Source organism: Leptonychotes weddellii, chromosome 1 (genome assembly GCF_054177405.1).
Source record: "Leptonychotes weddellii isolate Sample4059 chromosome 1, ASM5417740v2, whole genome shotgun sequence".
Lineage (NCBI taxonomy): Eukaryota > Metazoa > Chordata > Mammalia > Carnivora > Phocidae > Leptonychotes > Leptonychotes weddellii.
In genome coordinates, this window is record NC_138369.1 from 156,245,010 (window position 1) to 156,261,318 (window position 16,309).

Below are 16,309 nucleotides of genomic sequence, written 5' to 3' on the forward strand. Positions count from 1 at the left end.
TATTTTTCATCACTTTCCATATTTTTACTGGTAAACATATTTCCCTAATTCCTTCACAAAAGTAACTAAAGGCATCTGATACCATTCATGACCAAAATGTTTCCTCTGAAGATGCCATGTCCTTTGGCTGGTTGGAGAGTTGAATAGCTGATTTGTGTAGAGATACACTATACTGCAAGAGATGAGAAAAAGCATCCAATAGGTAACCCCAGAATTTCAGGCAAAGCAATTAATAACAAAGCCCTCCCCTTAAAACCTTTTCCCCTCAGAAAATGCTTCCAAAATCTATTCCTAAAGAAAGCCTCCCCAGGGGCACTTCTTTCCCACACACATCAAAAATATACAAAACTCTCCTTTATAACAGATTCCTGGATTGGACCTAATGCATTCTGAAAAAGAAGGATGGAGATTAAGAAGAAAAGAATCACTGCAAAGAGCATGGGGGCGTCTCCCCGTTTAGCAAAACCCACAAGGCCCTGACACCTATCTTCTTGCCTTTTTTCCAAACTATATTCTTTTTTCCTGCGATTTCCATCAGAAACCCCTCCTCTCTTCTGAGGATGTCTCTTTTGTTCACATGCGTGGTTGATCACATAACCGAGATTGAGGCTGAAGCCAAGTGACAGTGCAACTGAGTCTGGATTTTCAATCTTCCATTTTCTACCCCCTGTTGCCAGGTCTTTGATATGTGGAGACTTGGTCGGAGAAATGAATGCCTTTCCAGTATTTATTTTATTTTATTTTTTGGTCTATCGGTCCAAAGGAAAAATATTAAGCATGGGGGAGAAATAACAAATTGTGAATATAAAATAAAACAGCCATAAGGGAAGAAAAATTTCATGTGTATAAAACTTCATAAAGATTTTATGTTACTTCTTAATCCTTCAGCAGTTGCTAGGCTAAGTACTCATTTGTTCTGAATGTATTACATGGCAATATACTTATGCTAACTCTAAAATATACGAATTAAGCCTCTTTGCAGAACTAACAGTACTCAAGGAACACCTGATGGAACCATGATAATTTAATAAGCATATGCTCATTATCATTAATACACAGGGCTTTTGTTTGTTTATTTCAATAAAACTCCTTCATTAAAAGCACTTAAGTGAATTTAGAATCTGTGTAAAAATGCTCTCTGTGCAACCCTAGAGGGAGAAATAGACTTTATTTTTATCATGACAAAGCTTGAATTGAAAGACCAGACATTCACAAAACAGGTTATCAAAGAATGATATAAATGGCATGAACAATTGTCTTTCTTCACTCATTTATCTATCTTTCAATAGATGTAGGTAGAATATCTGCTGAATGCCAGACATTGTGTTAAGATGCTGAATGAGGTGCGGAGTTTTTTTATCCTTTTAAAAATACTTCCTTGGACATCCTATCATTTGATACTAAATGCTTTCTGGTAGTAGGGCAGATGATAACCAATCCCCATCTACTTTTTCAGTGAATTTGGTGGATGTGTGTATCTACATGGAGTTCAGACAAATGACAGTGAAGTCTGGGCTACAAGCTAGAGCTCCTTGCTCTTGATCCAGTGTCACTTTTTATTTACTTGGTAACCTTGAGACATTAGAAACTTGGTCTTTCTGATTACTTAAGTGTTTAAAGCCACCAAAGTATTTTGTTAAAAAAAAAAAAAAGTAGAAAGCCCTAAGGATTTGTTAAAGAGCAGACCTATGAATAAATTACCAAAAAGCATTGAAGTATCCTGCCTTCCCAACACTTGGTTGTTATTTATCATAATTTTAAGATTTATTATCATTTATGCCTCCTCCTATACCCAGAATATAAGTTCCAGGATGTGAAGGTTATTTGTATATTGTTCAATGATGTATCCCAATTTCCTAGAACAACATCTGGGACTTAGCACTGAACAAATGCTTACAGAATAAAAGTTGAATCCAACCCATTTGTGGGATTTGGTTTATGTAGTAGGGCATGTTGGATGTTAGCAGTTTTATTCTCTCAAAGGATCACAAATGAGAACTCAGACCACCAATTCTTTTTTTCAAACCGATTAATGGTAGTTAAAAAAATACCATGATGTCTTACAATGCCAATTTAATAAAATCAAACTGGTTCATCGTTAACTATATCCTTTAATAATAGAACAGAGAAAGAAAGCACAACTCATATACCAGGACGATTTCAGAACATTATTTTAAGCTATGCTATTAAAGCCCACCTAGCCAATTCTTTTGCTTTTCACAAATAACACAAACTAACTCTAATTTATCTCTTTCTGTAAGCCCTTGCCCATTCTCTGGGAAAGCTGATTAATAGAGAAATCAATACAGATCAAGTCAGGGGAGTAGAAGCGAAGAATGAAAAGAAATCTACATTTTTATTATTAGTCCTTGAATAAGTTTTATACCAAACTCCAGAAAAAGAGGTTATGGAGATCAGTAGAATTTTTTTTACACCAACATTGTGTGTGTGTGTGTGTGTGTCTGTAGACATTTCTTAAATATCTGACTGGTCCATTTTGGAATGATGTCTATACTTTAAGCTATCAAAGGGGGGTATTTTTTGTTTACTTTGCTTTCTAAAAAAGGTACATTCCATCTGGTAAACAAAAAAGTGAAAATTCAAAGCAAATGTAACTAGGAGAATAGCTTAGCCAGGAAATTCTTAAAACACATCAACCAAGCTACCACTTACTTCTCTCTCTCTTCTCTAACACCCTTTTTCATGACGATTTATTTTCTCTTGCATGATGCTTCTTACAGTAGGGTAGGGTATGTTCTTATGGAGCACCCCCTTTGACCCCTGGGCTTAGAAATGTAGCTAACTCTTCAAACAAAAGGCATATAAATTTGTAAAAAGGTTTCCAGATTGCTCCTTCTTGGAAATGTAATACAAAAGACACATGCTTCATCCCTATTTTATGTGTGTTTAAATAAATCCATCATATCTATAAAAAGTCTTTGTTAATACATTTCAGAAAAATTAGTGATCCTCTATTATCCTTTTCCATATGTTATTGATGTAATAATGTTAGGAATCCATCAAATTTTAAAAGCAGACACAAAAATAAAGGAAATAATATTTTTACATGGAACTGACTTTTCAAGTAATTCTTTGTGAGTGTACAAAATAAATAATCATAAGGGTTTTAATCTCCAAAGCATTAAGATGTAAGATGTTGTTATTTATTTTAGCTTTTGTGTTTATCTGTGTTTGTTTTGTTATTTTTTTTCTTTACTTTTGGTACTGTATGATGATAATGGTCCCTATTTTTTTGCAGGTATTCTTCATTCATATCTTTGAATGCTTTTATACTGTGGCAGTGATTTTAAGTGTGTACACTGGCATTTTGAAGTCATGATTTTATGAACAGAAGACATTCAATGACTTTCTCATTTAAGGATACCTGAACTTCAGAACTTTAATAAAGGAACTGTACTCACTTTTTGACTAAAATAATTCACCTATGTCTTTAAATATGGGGGGGGCAATTATCTAGGAGACCAAAAGATGCAACATCTATGAAGGAGATTTAAGTAGATGCTTTGTGTTCACATTTTACATTCAAGCAAGTATTTCAGAAAGTTTTCAGGTTGCTTTTTATTAAAGTAGAAAAAACCACAGTGCTTAAAAATGCATACCCACACTTCAAATCCTAAATTCAACATATGAATATAGGTTTCTCCTTTTCTTCTTTCTTTCCTTCTTTTTCTTTCATCTTCCCTCCCTCCGTCTCCTCTTCCCCACCTCACTCCATTATTGCCACATCTCCATCTACCTACAGAAATTCATTGAGTTAGATATTCTTCAATTCTAGCAGTTGAGGAATATATAACTGAGTAAGTCAACCGGGTTCACTCACTGCTGTTTAATAACTTTTTTTAGTCAAATGTGGGGAGAAATGTGTATCTGATATAGTTATGCTTCATAATAAAATAAGGGTGATGTTTGAAAGGATTTAGCTAAATGTTTATCATCTAGAATAAGACTTGGAGGAGTAGTAGCTCCTTCTTAACAAATTGGTTTTCTATTTTCCAGTTGGTCTGCTGTGGAAGCTACTAATATCCCCTATTCCTACTTTACTTTCAAGTCCAGGAAACTAGATGGATCCTTGACTACTCTCTGGTCCAGCCCAATGGGCCAGCTGAAACAGTCCTTAGGTCTACTGAGAATGGCTGACTTACTATATGAATGAAATATGACTGGATCCCCTTCCTGTTCAGTTCTCAGGCTCCACAATGCTCAGCAGGCAGTAGTCAATTTAGCAAGGTCTTATCCATCACAACTGAAAAGATACCAGGCATTGACTTGATGAATGGAAGATAAATCATGAGAGGGTTATCCATTCAGGCAAAGCTGAATGACACTGACAGAGCCCTGCGTGAAAGCTCATTTTGTGTTTGCCCATACAATATCTCATTTGTCATGAGCTTCACTTGCCAATGATATCGGTGGCTTCAGGGGAAGGGTATGAAGGCTTCTCTCTTTATTCCCTTCAACAAGTCACCCAGTTGGTAAAAGGGGGGGGGGGGACGAGGAACACCAAGGAGATAAAATGCTATTATGATCCGAAAATTCAAGTTCAAAAATGTGGGTTGTCTTTGTCCTTTGCTACAATAAAAACTAAATGCACAAATTTCTGTTGTTGTTATGTGGAAGCAGATAAAATAGCTCCAAAAGATGGGACTGCAAATGTTACGTGGGCTCTAAGGCACTACATGGTATGTAGTCTTAAAATTCTCCCCAAAATACATTTGACCACCATGCTATTCTATGCAGAATATAAGAAATAAATTCCTCTCTTTTTGGAGCTCTCAGAAACCTAAAACTAATTTTGGGAAATAAAAGACTTTGAGCATTTCATTAAATGGTACTATAATGTTCATGTAAAATGTTAACATGAAATGAGAAGAGTTATTGTGTTTTCTCTCACATTTTCATAGCAGTCTGTTAAATATTGAAAACTAGTGGAATATTCCATAATTCATGAAAGCCATGTTAAAAATTAAGTTAGTTTTGTATAGCACCACATTACTTGATACAAAAATATTTTCACATCATGATGTAGGAATTTGTAGAGACCACACAAAAGACACCTCAGGTACTGAAGACAAACACAATGTAGACCTGTTATTTTGCATCATGGACAATATTCAGAAGGCTTGAAATGATTTAAAATAGCCAATTATTAATGACTCTTCCACACTTGTTGATAATGCAGATTGGAAATTTGAGTCACAAGATTTTAGCCATTTTCACCAAGATGTTGGTAAATCAGTAAAATACTTTTTAAAGTTTCAAAGAATAAGAGAAAGTAAGTAGCCCATTGTTGCTGGTTTTATATTAAACACTTATTACAGTTACAGAAATGCTAAGGAAAATATAAGAATGTACTATTCTAGCGTAAATTTGGATGGGATTAAGTTTTGTCATTCGCTTTAAGGTTTCTTAAAGAATGAAAGAAAAGTTTTAAAAATAAAAAAAAATCAAATAAGCAGGCTGACACTACATTTTTTTATAGCTCACTTTTATCTTCAAAATAAGATCCTCAGCTGCTATAGAGTTATGTTTACTAAGTTCGGAGTTAACTAAGAGAGCTTTAATGCATACTCCAGTTAAATCATAACAAATTCAATAAAAGCCACTTTATTTGTATTTACTTATTTATTTATTTTTAATTTATTTATTTATAACAGCCACTTTAAATGATCATTCTGTGAATTTGGGAAAGAAAGAGGAGATTTAAAAAATTCTATAACTTCATTCTAAAATACATCAATAATTACTTCATTTCAGTATAGAAAGAATGAATGAAATGCTTTTAAAAATGATTAATATTAGAGCATTATAACAATTTTGAGGATTTTTATTTCTATGCTAATATCTTGAATAAAGGAACTAAAAAATGGTAGCCTTGCAGTTGGGCTAAATAGCAAGAAATCAAAAATTATGTCAAAGTTGGGGCGCCTGGGTGGTTCAGTTGGTTAAGCGACTGCCTTCGGCTCAGGTCATGATCCTGGAGTCCTGGGATGGAGTCCCGCATCGGGCTCCCTGCTCGGCGGGGAGTCTGCTTCTCCCTCTGACCCTCCCCCCTCTCATGTGCTCTCTCTCTCATTCTCTCTCTCTCAAATAAATAAATAAAATCTTTAAAAAAAAAAAAGAATTATGTCAAAGTATCCATTAAAAAATAAACCTTATTTCTTTCTGTTCCATGATGCCTACAGGATTTTCTCTATGGAAAGTTTGAGGCTAGTCAGTCTATCCATCTCATAACATGCTGCTTCCCATACTGTCGGAAATTACAGGTTTTACAAATTTTATTATGAAGTTATATGTTATATTGATCTAAAATATTTTTGTAAGAATTGTCATATCCTGTAATGTATCAAAATAGAAGTCTTATTTCTTTAAGGAATGACTGTATGAAGGAAGCTCATTTTCAAAGGCATATCTCAAAGGCTAGTATATGGCACAGTATTTATCTACATTTATATTTCTAGTGCAGGCATAATTAAAATCTAAGAATTATCTGAGGAATTTTTTCCATTTTCTGATTTTTAAAATATTAACTTGGAAATAAATCCTTCAGTGTAATAAATCGTATCTATCATTGGATATGACCAGTTTATTTAAAGGATATACTGATTTTTGCCACTAAAGACAATGTAACTATTTTTAATTTAAAAAGGGGGAGAATTTTTTTTTCTCTTGATAACCTAACTGTTGACATTATAAATACCTTTTTTATTGTTGTTGTTAAGTTAAAAACACTTGATAGCTCTCTTTTCCCACGTATTCAATTTATTCAATGTTAATTTAGTGTTAGTTTGGGGAGGGAATGTATTATGTACTCTTGGGAATGAAAAGACAATTTAATACTCAAGTATTATAATAAGGTACAGTCCTGTTTAGCATTAGGGATGAAGAAGTTTCAGAATAGCTGCTTGCAGGTGAGGTCTGGGCAGATGTCATAATAAAAGTCACACTTCCAAGTTCGTAAATAGAGGTGCAGAGAGGAAGAGGGATTCCAGTAGAACCAAACGGTCTAAAACGTGGAACGTATTCATGATATGACAACCCATGGAACAGCAGTACTCTTTTGTAAGGACGTTGGTACGTGCAGAATAGAGCGAGAATACATTTGGAAAGGGTGTTTGGCATAAATTTGGAGAGTTCTGACTACTTGCTTGAGGAGTGCGAACACTTTTCCGAAGGCGGGAGGCAGGTGGAAAAGTCTCTGAGCACGAGTGTGACACAGCTGAATCTGAACATTACGACAATTAATGTGACAGCTCTATCCAGAGTGGGCTGTTCAGGTAACAGCGGAGAAAGGGGGAAGAGATTTAGAGGCTGCCACAATGGCAGAAAAAATGGGAAGGGGTTAGAACCGAAAGAAGAGGCAGACATGAGAGCTACAAGAGGGAGGATCTACAGGGATTGGCATCCTGTCTTGCAGAGAGGAAGGGAAATGCAGGTGTGTCGGAGGCAACAGCACTTTCAAAATCGGACAAAATGGTAGCACCTAGTGTATGAAATTAAACAATTGAGAATTCCATGTGAGCATCGGTATGACCGAAGGTCTCAGAACGCTCCCACTTTCAATGACTGGTCTCATCTGGTGATCATTTCCTAGCTTCCAAATTATACGCGAAAAAAAAAAAAATTTTAAAAATATATGTTATATGCGACATGTATATTATATATTATACATAATCTTGACACATACTTTTGCAGAGTAAAGTATTCGAAATCAGTTTCAGCATTCTCCTCCATAAACTAGTACTTCCCTTAATTTTCTCTATCATAGGCTTAAAAAAGGTGATACACTGCTTAAGGAATATGATGATCCACCAAATTTGTTTGCATGGTTTTTTTCAAACTCGTTACCGTCTTATCATTAAGTTTGTCATTTTTTCTCCATAGAAATGTATTAACAGAGCTCTGAAAAGCTCATTTTCTCATAAAGACTGTTTTCACCTACAGGCTTTCCCTGTGATGAAACAAAAATGCCTCAGAATACGTTTTAGGTAAAGTCTTAGAAGGGATTATGAATTAGATGAAATGCATCACCGACAAAAACTTGGAATTTTTCTGTAAGTATACTAGTGAATACAGAGTTATGAAAATCATGAATTACAGTATTCCTACCAGGGAGTAATGAGTTCCCTTTCTCTCCTTTCCCCTTTGTTTCTTCCGGCTCCTCTGCTCTCCTCCCCTGGCCCCACCTAGGCTTCTCCAACTCTGTCAGCCTCTCTACCCGCTTCCCTCTTACCCTCTCTTGCTCTCTCTGACTTGTTCTCACCCTTGGCCTCATTACTTCACCCCTTTCCTTCATATATTTATTTTTATTTTTTGCCATGAAGTATCACTAAGAACATATACTTCCTCTTACTGCAACATTAATATCCTATGTGGTTCACATTAGGACAGTAACCATATGAATCAATTATAGTTCATTATTAGTCGGAAAGATTTTATTCTAAATGTACACATGCTTCAAGGCAATGATAACATCTTAAAACACATACACACATAAACGTACATGAAAACTTCCATCTGAAAAAATTTACACTGCTTAAAAAGGAAACTGAGGAAAAGCTATATTCTTTATTCACTTATTTAGCTTCTTTGAAATTCCCAGTGATGGGTTTTTTTTCACTAATTGTTGGACTAGCCGGAAGAGATAATTCTTTATTATCGTATTTTATAAAATGATTATCCTTTTGTAAAGTTTGAAAATTAAATTGATTTTTTTAAATCACAGATTAATCATCTTTTGCAAAATTTACTTCATTGGATTATAAACAACATTCTCCTGAACAATTCTATCTCCCTTTAAAAGGCTTCAAGCCGCAGTTGGCTAGATCAAAGGTGCACAGTTTTTATAGGTAGTAGGCTATTATGTCTTTACTACATTTAGTAAATGATGAAATTATTTGATTAGATTTACTTAGCATCTTACTAGAAAAGGGTAGGAGATAAGTCATATGCAGAGTTATTTAAAAACAAATTTATATTAGAATAATCATAGCTTACGCAAACATCTTAATAAAGGAACAGATATCTTCATGATTTTACAACAGCACAGGAATAATAAAATAGCTAATTCTACATAGGAATTAATTGAATATACGAACACCATTAAGTTTAGTTAGTAACACGTGGTTAAAGTCTTTTAAATATCATGAGTTGTCACAAATTTAATATGCAAAATTTTAGTAATCCGATCAGCTTTGTGCTATTTATTTTTTATCAGAGGAAATAGTAAAAACTCACTCTGTTCCTTTAGCGCAAAATTTTCAAAATCTATTTTCATGGACCTGATTGGTGAGTGAATGGCTTACCTATAGCACATGGCACTAATCCTACATATATGAATATTCAGCACTTTGCTGAATAAAGGACGTTGTAGGTTGAAAGTCTACATAATCATAAAACACATAGAGCCTTAGAACTAAACATGCATATTTCAAAATGAATGATTAGACAAATGTGTGACTTCTTGGCTTCATTATTATGCACATTTAAAAAATGTGTTTTGAGCAAGTTGGAAAATAGTCATATTGTAAAAATACAGATTATACTATACTAATTCTTAAATGATTCAGTATACAACGTCTCTTAATGTTGCTGCATGCCTGATGTAATTAGGCTACAGAAAAACAAATTATTGGAAACATTCAACTGATACATTCCAGCAATGAACTAATGGATTATCAAGAAGTCAAAACTACATTGCAAAGTTTAAAATTAAGTTGTAATTGAACCCTTTGAGATCCACAGTAGCATATGATTTTGTTTCACTGAATTAAATGAGTTTATACTTAAAATTTCTGTAGTTTGCTAGATACTTAAGATGTCATTTATATCATGGAGTCAACTGTAATATCTTTAAAAATCTGTGACAATATGAATGTGTAAAGATTATGAATATGCCAGATAATTCTAATGCAACTTAACCAAATGCAGAATTAAGCATTTATCTTTCATGTAATTATTGCTATACGTAAGAAACCCTCATCTTTTAACAAATGCTTATGTCCTAAGTAACGAAGAATATGATCTTTTCCTGTATGCAGTAAATATACTAATAAATAAAATACATTTCTGAGACGTCTTTTATTTTCCTACTCATTTTTACGCATGAAATATGAGCTTACTCTCAAATAAAGCACAGTATTTCATTAATATAATAATTAAAGGTGCTATAACCTCATGTGATCACTTTCTCATGCTAATTAAAGCAATTTTAAGGTTGATGAAGAAGTTGACATTACTATGTCAAACCACAAAAAATTAAATTTAAAATTAAGATCATGAATAAGTCATGAACATGTTTGAGCAAGATTCTATTGCCTGGTTTCAGATTATGACTGTTTCCTTTTTTTTTTTCCCCCCTCCTTGATCTCCCAAAGAAAAATGTTTTGCCAGGTTATCTGCTGGACATCAAGTATGGAAGGTTTCCCCAGTGGTCCCTAGCATGAGGTAGAAGACTAAGTACCCACAATATTTTGTTTGGAACAGAGAGTGCATGTTTAGGAAACCAACTATGTTCATGATTACAGTTGCTTGGGATTAGGGCACCATACTGAATTAAATCCAAGAAGCATTTTAAATATTGCAGTGCCATTTTTCTGTTTTACTGAATAATTGGTAGCACTAGATTACAAGATCTGTAAGCTCCTGAGTTGCTGTATTTTCATAGGGAAAATGTTCCCTTTCATTCAAGCTTAATAAGCTTGGCCTATATCAGCTTTTCTCCCATCAGCCCGAAGTGCCACATTTGGGCTGGGGGAAGCTTGTTAGCAGTAATTACCAGCAGTAGGTTCTATTATTTGCCAAAGTAATTTTCACCGCTAAGTACCACCAAAACTGCCTCAAGCCTTTCATTTTTTTCCCTTCCTCTTGCCTTCCTTTGCTTCCTTTTAAGTTAGTGCATTTTCCCATGATACTGCTCTCTGTGGTGTGGGACAAGGCAGAGGCCAGGCGCTGGGTATCAGTGTGCTCTTGAGACGCGGGGTCAGGCCTAGCGAAAGCCTTTCACAAACAGAGCCTGAACTCTATTAGAGATGCAAATCCACTCTCTGAGTAAGGATTGTTTCAGCCACATAATGGAGGCCAAGGAATTCCACTGCAGCTCGCCTTTCAGCATGGGCCCTTTGTCTGCGTCTTAGCAAATTTCAGCAGCCTGTTTAAACTCCAGCTATTGTCCCCTAGGCTTCATTGATTTCTCTGCCTGCCACCAACTCACAATGGGCTGATATGAACATCTTTGTTACTGCTTTTGTACTGTATATCAGAGTAATGTTTCAGCAGATTGAGGCCTAGGAGGAAGAATTAAACCTGTACTACACAGAGCATGATGAATTGCAGGATTTACATATCATTTTGAGACTTTGGGGGGTGGGGGGTGACAGGGAAAGGTCGCTGCTGAATGCTGTTGTGTCTCAAAGGATGTTGTCCAAAGACAGAGTGACAGAAAAGGAAGTGATTTAGATAGTCCCTGACAGCTTAATACACAGAATACAGACAAATGGTGGAAAATCACAGGCATTCTGTCCTTTCCCAATATAGAGTATATTTGACGCTGAATCTCAGTGTGGTTCACAGGAAAGAACTTTATGTGATAGTCTCATAAAGTTCTCTGTTTCAGAACTTAGGTCGTAGAAATACTGATACATGGAAACTTCCACTATTTTGGGACTTCCTCTCATGTTGGAAGCAAATTTTTCAATGTTAGTAGCAGCAATGATTTCCAAAACATATCACCACTTTATTTACACAATCAAGAAATCCTTATCTATTTTTAAAGTTTTTCCAAGTGTAAAAGCTTTCTAAAGACATATTCAAGTGGTCTATAAACTCTGGAATAACTTCCCTTTCAATATTGAAAGACAATTATAAAGAAATATCCAGTCGTACATCTTCCCACCGAGGCCAATTTCAGCTTGCTATTGTGAGGTCACTGAACGTGGAGCTGAGAAAGGAACGTACCCAACTGGCTTCTGTGAACTTCACAACCCAGCTCCAGCACAAAACCGGAAGGATTTGATTGCTTTTTTTGTTACTATTTTGTTATAAAATATTAGCCTTCTCAATGATCTTACAAACTTGGGTAAATGATGCTATAGAAATGTATGGATGGTTAGATAATGGTGCTTAAAATGCTGTAATTATAGTGGATTACCATCTAAGAGCTGTCACTTGTATGGTCGACATAATTTATGTGTACATTATTTTTTTCCTTTTTTTTTCTTTAACCAGTATCTTTGGTCTCTCTATGGTGTGTGACTGACATCAAAATGAAAGGGTAGGGATGAATCTGAATGGACTCATTCTATATACTTCACATTTCAAGAGATAGACAGGACAGGAGAACTTTTTTCATTTCATGATTCAAAGAGAAGAATCATTTATTTGATGAGTTCTAGTGAACGGATTTAAAGGTATGTTTACTATTCATATGCATAATAAAATCACCAGATCCCACATGGATATCTCTTTATAAAAAAATATGAGATTAAGAAATTTTTTTTAATCTCTTATGTTTTATATTCCAAAATGACTGAATTGTTCATAAATGCCAGAATATACAGTGCAATTTCATACTTCCATACTATTGCATCTGCTGTTCTTCCTACTTGGAGTGTACTTCCATCACATTTATAAATTCTTTAATGAGCTGTCACTTATTTTGTACATAAGTCTATTTTGATATACCTCTTACATTATTTGAACATGTGTCTTTCTCCCTATCAGGTGGTGAGCTCCTTTAAGAGAAGCCTAACGTGTTACTGAGCTTTCTATCAACCAAGCACATGGCAAGAGTGTCTTAACAAATTGTGGTTGAACCAAAATCAATTGAATCCTAAAGTACTGACCTCTTTTTCCTATTTCCATGCCTTCATGCTTTTTATAGTCACTCCCAGTTTATTTTCGCTTTATAATTCAGCATTTTAAATATTCCCGCCAATTTTTTGTCAAAGTGATATTGTCTGAATAAATTTCAAGAGGGTTCAGCTAGCCTCTTCTTATCATCTGTGTTTCCAACTTTCTCAATTTGCATTTTCTTATGGTATGGTATATTGACTGCACCCAGAGCCTATAAAAGCTGTTTTCTTAACTTCCTCACATTCATACCTTTAGCCATGTCATTGATTGAGCAGCAAGATATGTGTCCTTTTGGTAAGCATTTATGCCACTTTACACAGTTAAAAAAAATAACATCTAATAATATTTTTATCACTGTTTGGCTTGCTTCATGATTTTTTTTTTAAGATTTTATTTATTTATTTGAGAGAGAGAATGAGAGAGAGCACATGAGAGGGGGGAGGGTCAGAGGGAGAAGCAGACTCCCTGCCGAGCAGGGACCCCGATGCGGGACTCGATCCAGGGACTCCAGGATCACGACCTGAGCCGAAGGCAGTCGCTTAACCAACTGAGCCACCCAGGCGCCCGTTTCATGATTTTTTTAAAAGTGTACCAAATCATCTGTAACATCAGATGTACAAGATTCACAGATCTATATCTTATCCTGTTCGTGGTCAGCTATTGAAGAAAAAGAAATCTACACAGAGATCTGATAGAGTAATGTTAGTGGTGACAAATTTATTCTCATCCCCATTACCTTTTAAAAACTCCATCATGAGTCACCTTGTTCAACATTTATTTATCTCATATGCCATTTACAACTAGTCCTTGAAAAGAGCTAAGACACAGGCCTTATACATTACACAAAAGTTAACTCAAGGGGTGCCTGAATGGCCCAGTCGATTGAGTGTCTTGACTCTTGGTTTCAGCTCAGGTGTGATCTCAGAGTTGTGGTACTGAGCCCTGTCTTGGATTCCAAGCTCAGGGTGGAATCTGCTTGAGACTTTCCCTTTCCCTTTGCTCCTACCCCCTTTCTCTCTCTAAAATAAATAAATCTTAAAAACAAAAGGTTAACTCAATGTAAAATGGATTATAATCTTCAATGTAAAATGCATACCTATAAAACATCTAGAAGAACACATATGAGAAAATCTACGTGAACCTGGGCTTGGGGATGCATTTTTAGATGTGATACCAAAAGGATGATCCCTGAAAAAAAATAGGTAAGTTGGGCTTTATTAAAATTAAACACTTCCACTCAGAAAAAGATACTGTTAAAAGAATGTAAAGGCAAGCCACAGACTAGGAGAAAGTATTTGAAAAAAACAATCTGAGATAGGATTTACAACCAAAATAGACAAAAAATCCCATAAAACTCAACAATAAGGAAACAAGAAAATTAAAAATGGGTAAAAGTTCTGGACAAAAATCCCGCCATAAAAGATATAAAGGTGGCATCATAGAAGATAGAAGTTTATATATAAAAGATGCCCAATATTATTTGTCATTAGGAAAAGGCAAATTAAAATAATGACAAAATCACGCTATAGACCTATTCAAACATTTAAAATCCCCCCTTCCCCAAAAAAAATCTGACAATAATTTGATGGTGAGAGTTCAGAACAACAGGAATGCTCATTTATTGCTGGTGAAAATGCAAAATGACACAGTCATTTTGGAAGACAGAGGTAGTTTCTTACAAGCTAAACATACTCTTACCATGTAATGCAGAAATTGTGCTAAGTATTTATGCACCTGATTTGAAAACTTATGTATACACACACACCCACACACATAAACACACACATACACACACACACACCCCAAATGGAACATAAAAGTTGCAAATGATTTATTCATAATAGTCCAAAACTGGAAGCGGCCAAGATGTACTTCAATAGTACGTGGATAAATAAACTATAGTGCATCCATACAATGGAATGTTATTTGGTAATAAAGGTGTGAGCTATCAAGTCATGAAAAAAATATATATTTGGATGAATCTTAAACGCTTCTTGCTGAGTGAAGAGTCTACACTGAAAAGACTGCATCATGTGTGATTCGAATTATATGGCATACTGGAAAAGGCAAAATTCTAGAGAGGTTCAAAAGATCAGTGGTTTCTAGTAGTTTTGGGAGTGGGAAGAATTGAATAGATGTAGCACAGGAAATTTATTAGTGAAATTATTTAGTGAGATTATTCTGTATGATATGGTAATGGTGGAAACATGGCAATGCATGTGTTAAAACCCATAGAACTTTACAGTACAAATGCTGAATTTTAATGTGTACCAATTTTTAAAAACATTTGGAAGTTGAGGGATTCCACGATACAATTCAGACTGAGATAAGAAATGTAACTCTACCAAATATGTATTAAATAACCTCACTGATTGTGCAGGGTCTTGGCGGGGGAGGTGTTGACCTCAGTAACACTGGAAATGAATGGAGACTACAAAATTAAAGGCAAAAGCAAATGTATCTAAGAACTAACTCTAATTGATGAAACTGTTTTCCACAGAGGACAGGTTAACAATTCTTACACTGCTATGCATGTGCATTAAACAATTAAGTAAAGCAAAACAAAACAAAACAAAAAAATCAATTAAGTCAATGTGTAACTTAGCCAGGTTTCTTATAGTCAGAGTGAAAGTTTTTAATTTAATTTTAAGCAGGGTAACAGCAATAATTAAATTCCCAGATATTTTTTCTCCTAGAAAAGAAACACCCTGATCTTGACCTATGTTTTAATACCTCCAGTTTAGCCCTATTTTCCTGCATTCTCTCTAGAGTCTTGGTTATCAGATCACCAGTATCAACGTACCTGCAACTAAGGGTCTCAAGGCGAGATCTGGCACATTAAAGAAAACAATCCAACCCCAAAACAGCAGTTTTATCCAGAAAATGAAGGTTCGTTGAAGAAAAGGTAGAAAAAAATATTGCATTTCAAAAATATTTTCTTACATGCTTCCAATGAATTTTGTATTATTTTGGTTTTAACTCAAAAACTCTATGGTAGTGGCACCTGGGTGGCTCAGTCGGTTAAGCATCTGCCTTTGGCTCAGTTCATGATCTCAGGGTCCTGAGATCCAGCCCCGCGTCAGGCTCCCAGCTCAGTGGGGAGTCTGCTTCTCCTTCTGTCTGCTGCTCCCCCTGCTTGTGCTTTCTCTCTCTCTGTCAAATAAATAAATAAAAATTTTTAAACAAACAAACAAAACAAAACAAGCAACCACATTGTTGCAAATGGCAAGGTTTCGTGTTTTTTTGATGGCTGCATAATATTCCATTGTGTATGTATACCACATCTTCTTCATCCATTCATCTGTTGATAGACATCTTTGCAACGACGTGGATGGAAATAGAGGGTATTATGCTAAGCAAAATAAGTCAATCAGAGAAAGACGTGTATCATATGATCTCACTGATATGAGGAATTCTTAATCTCAAGAAACAAACCGAG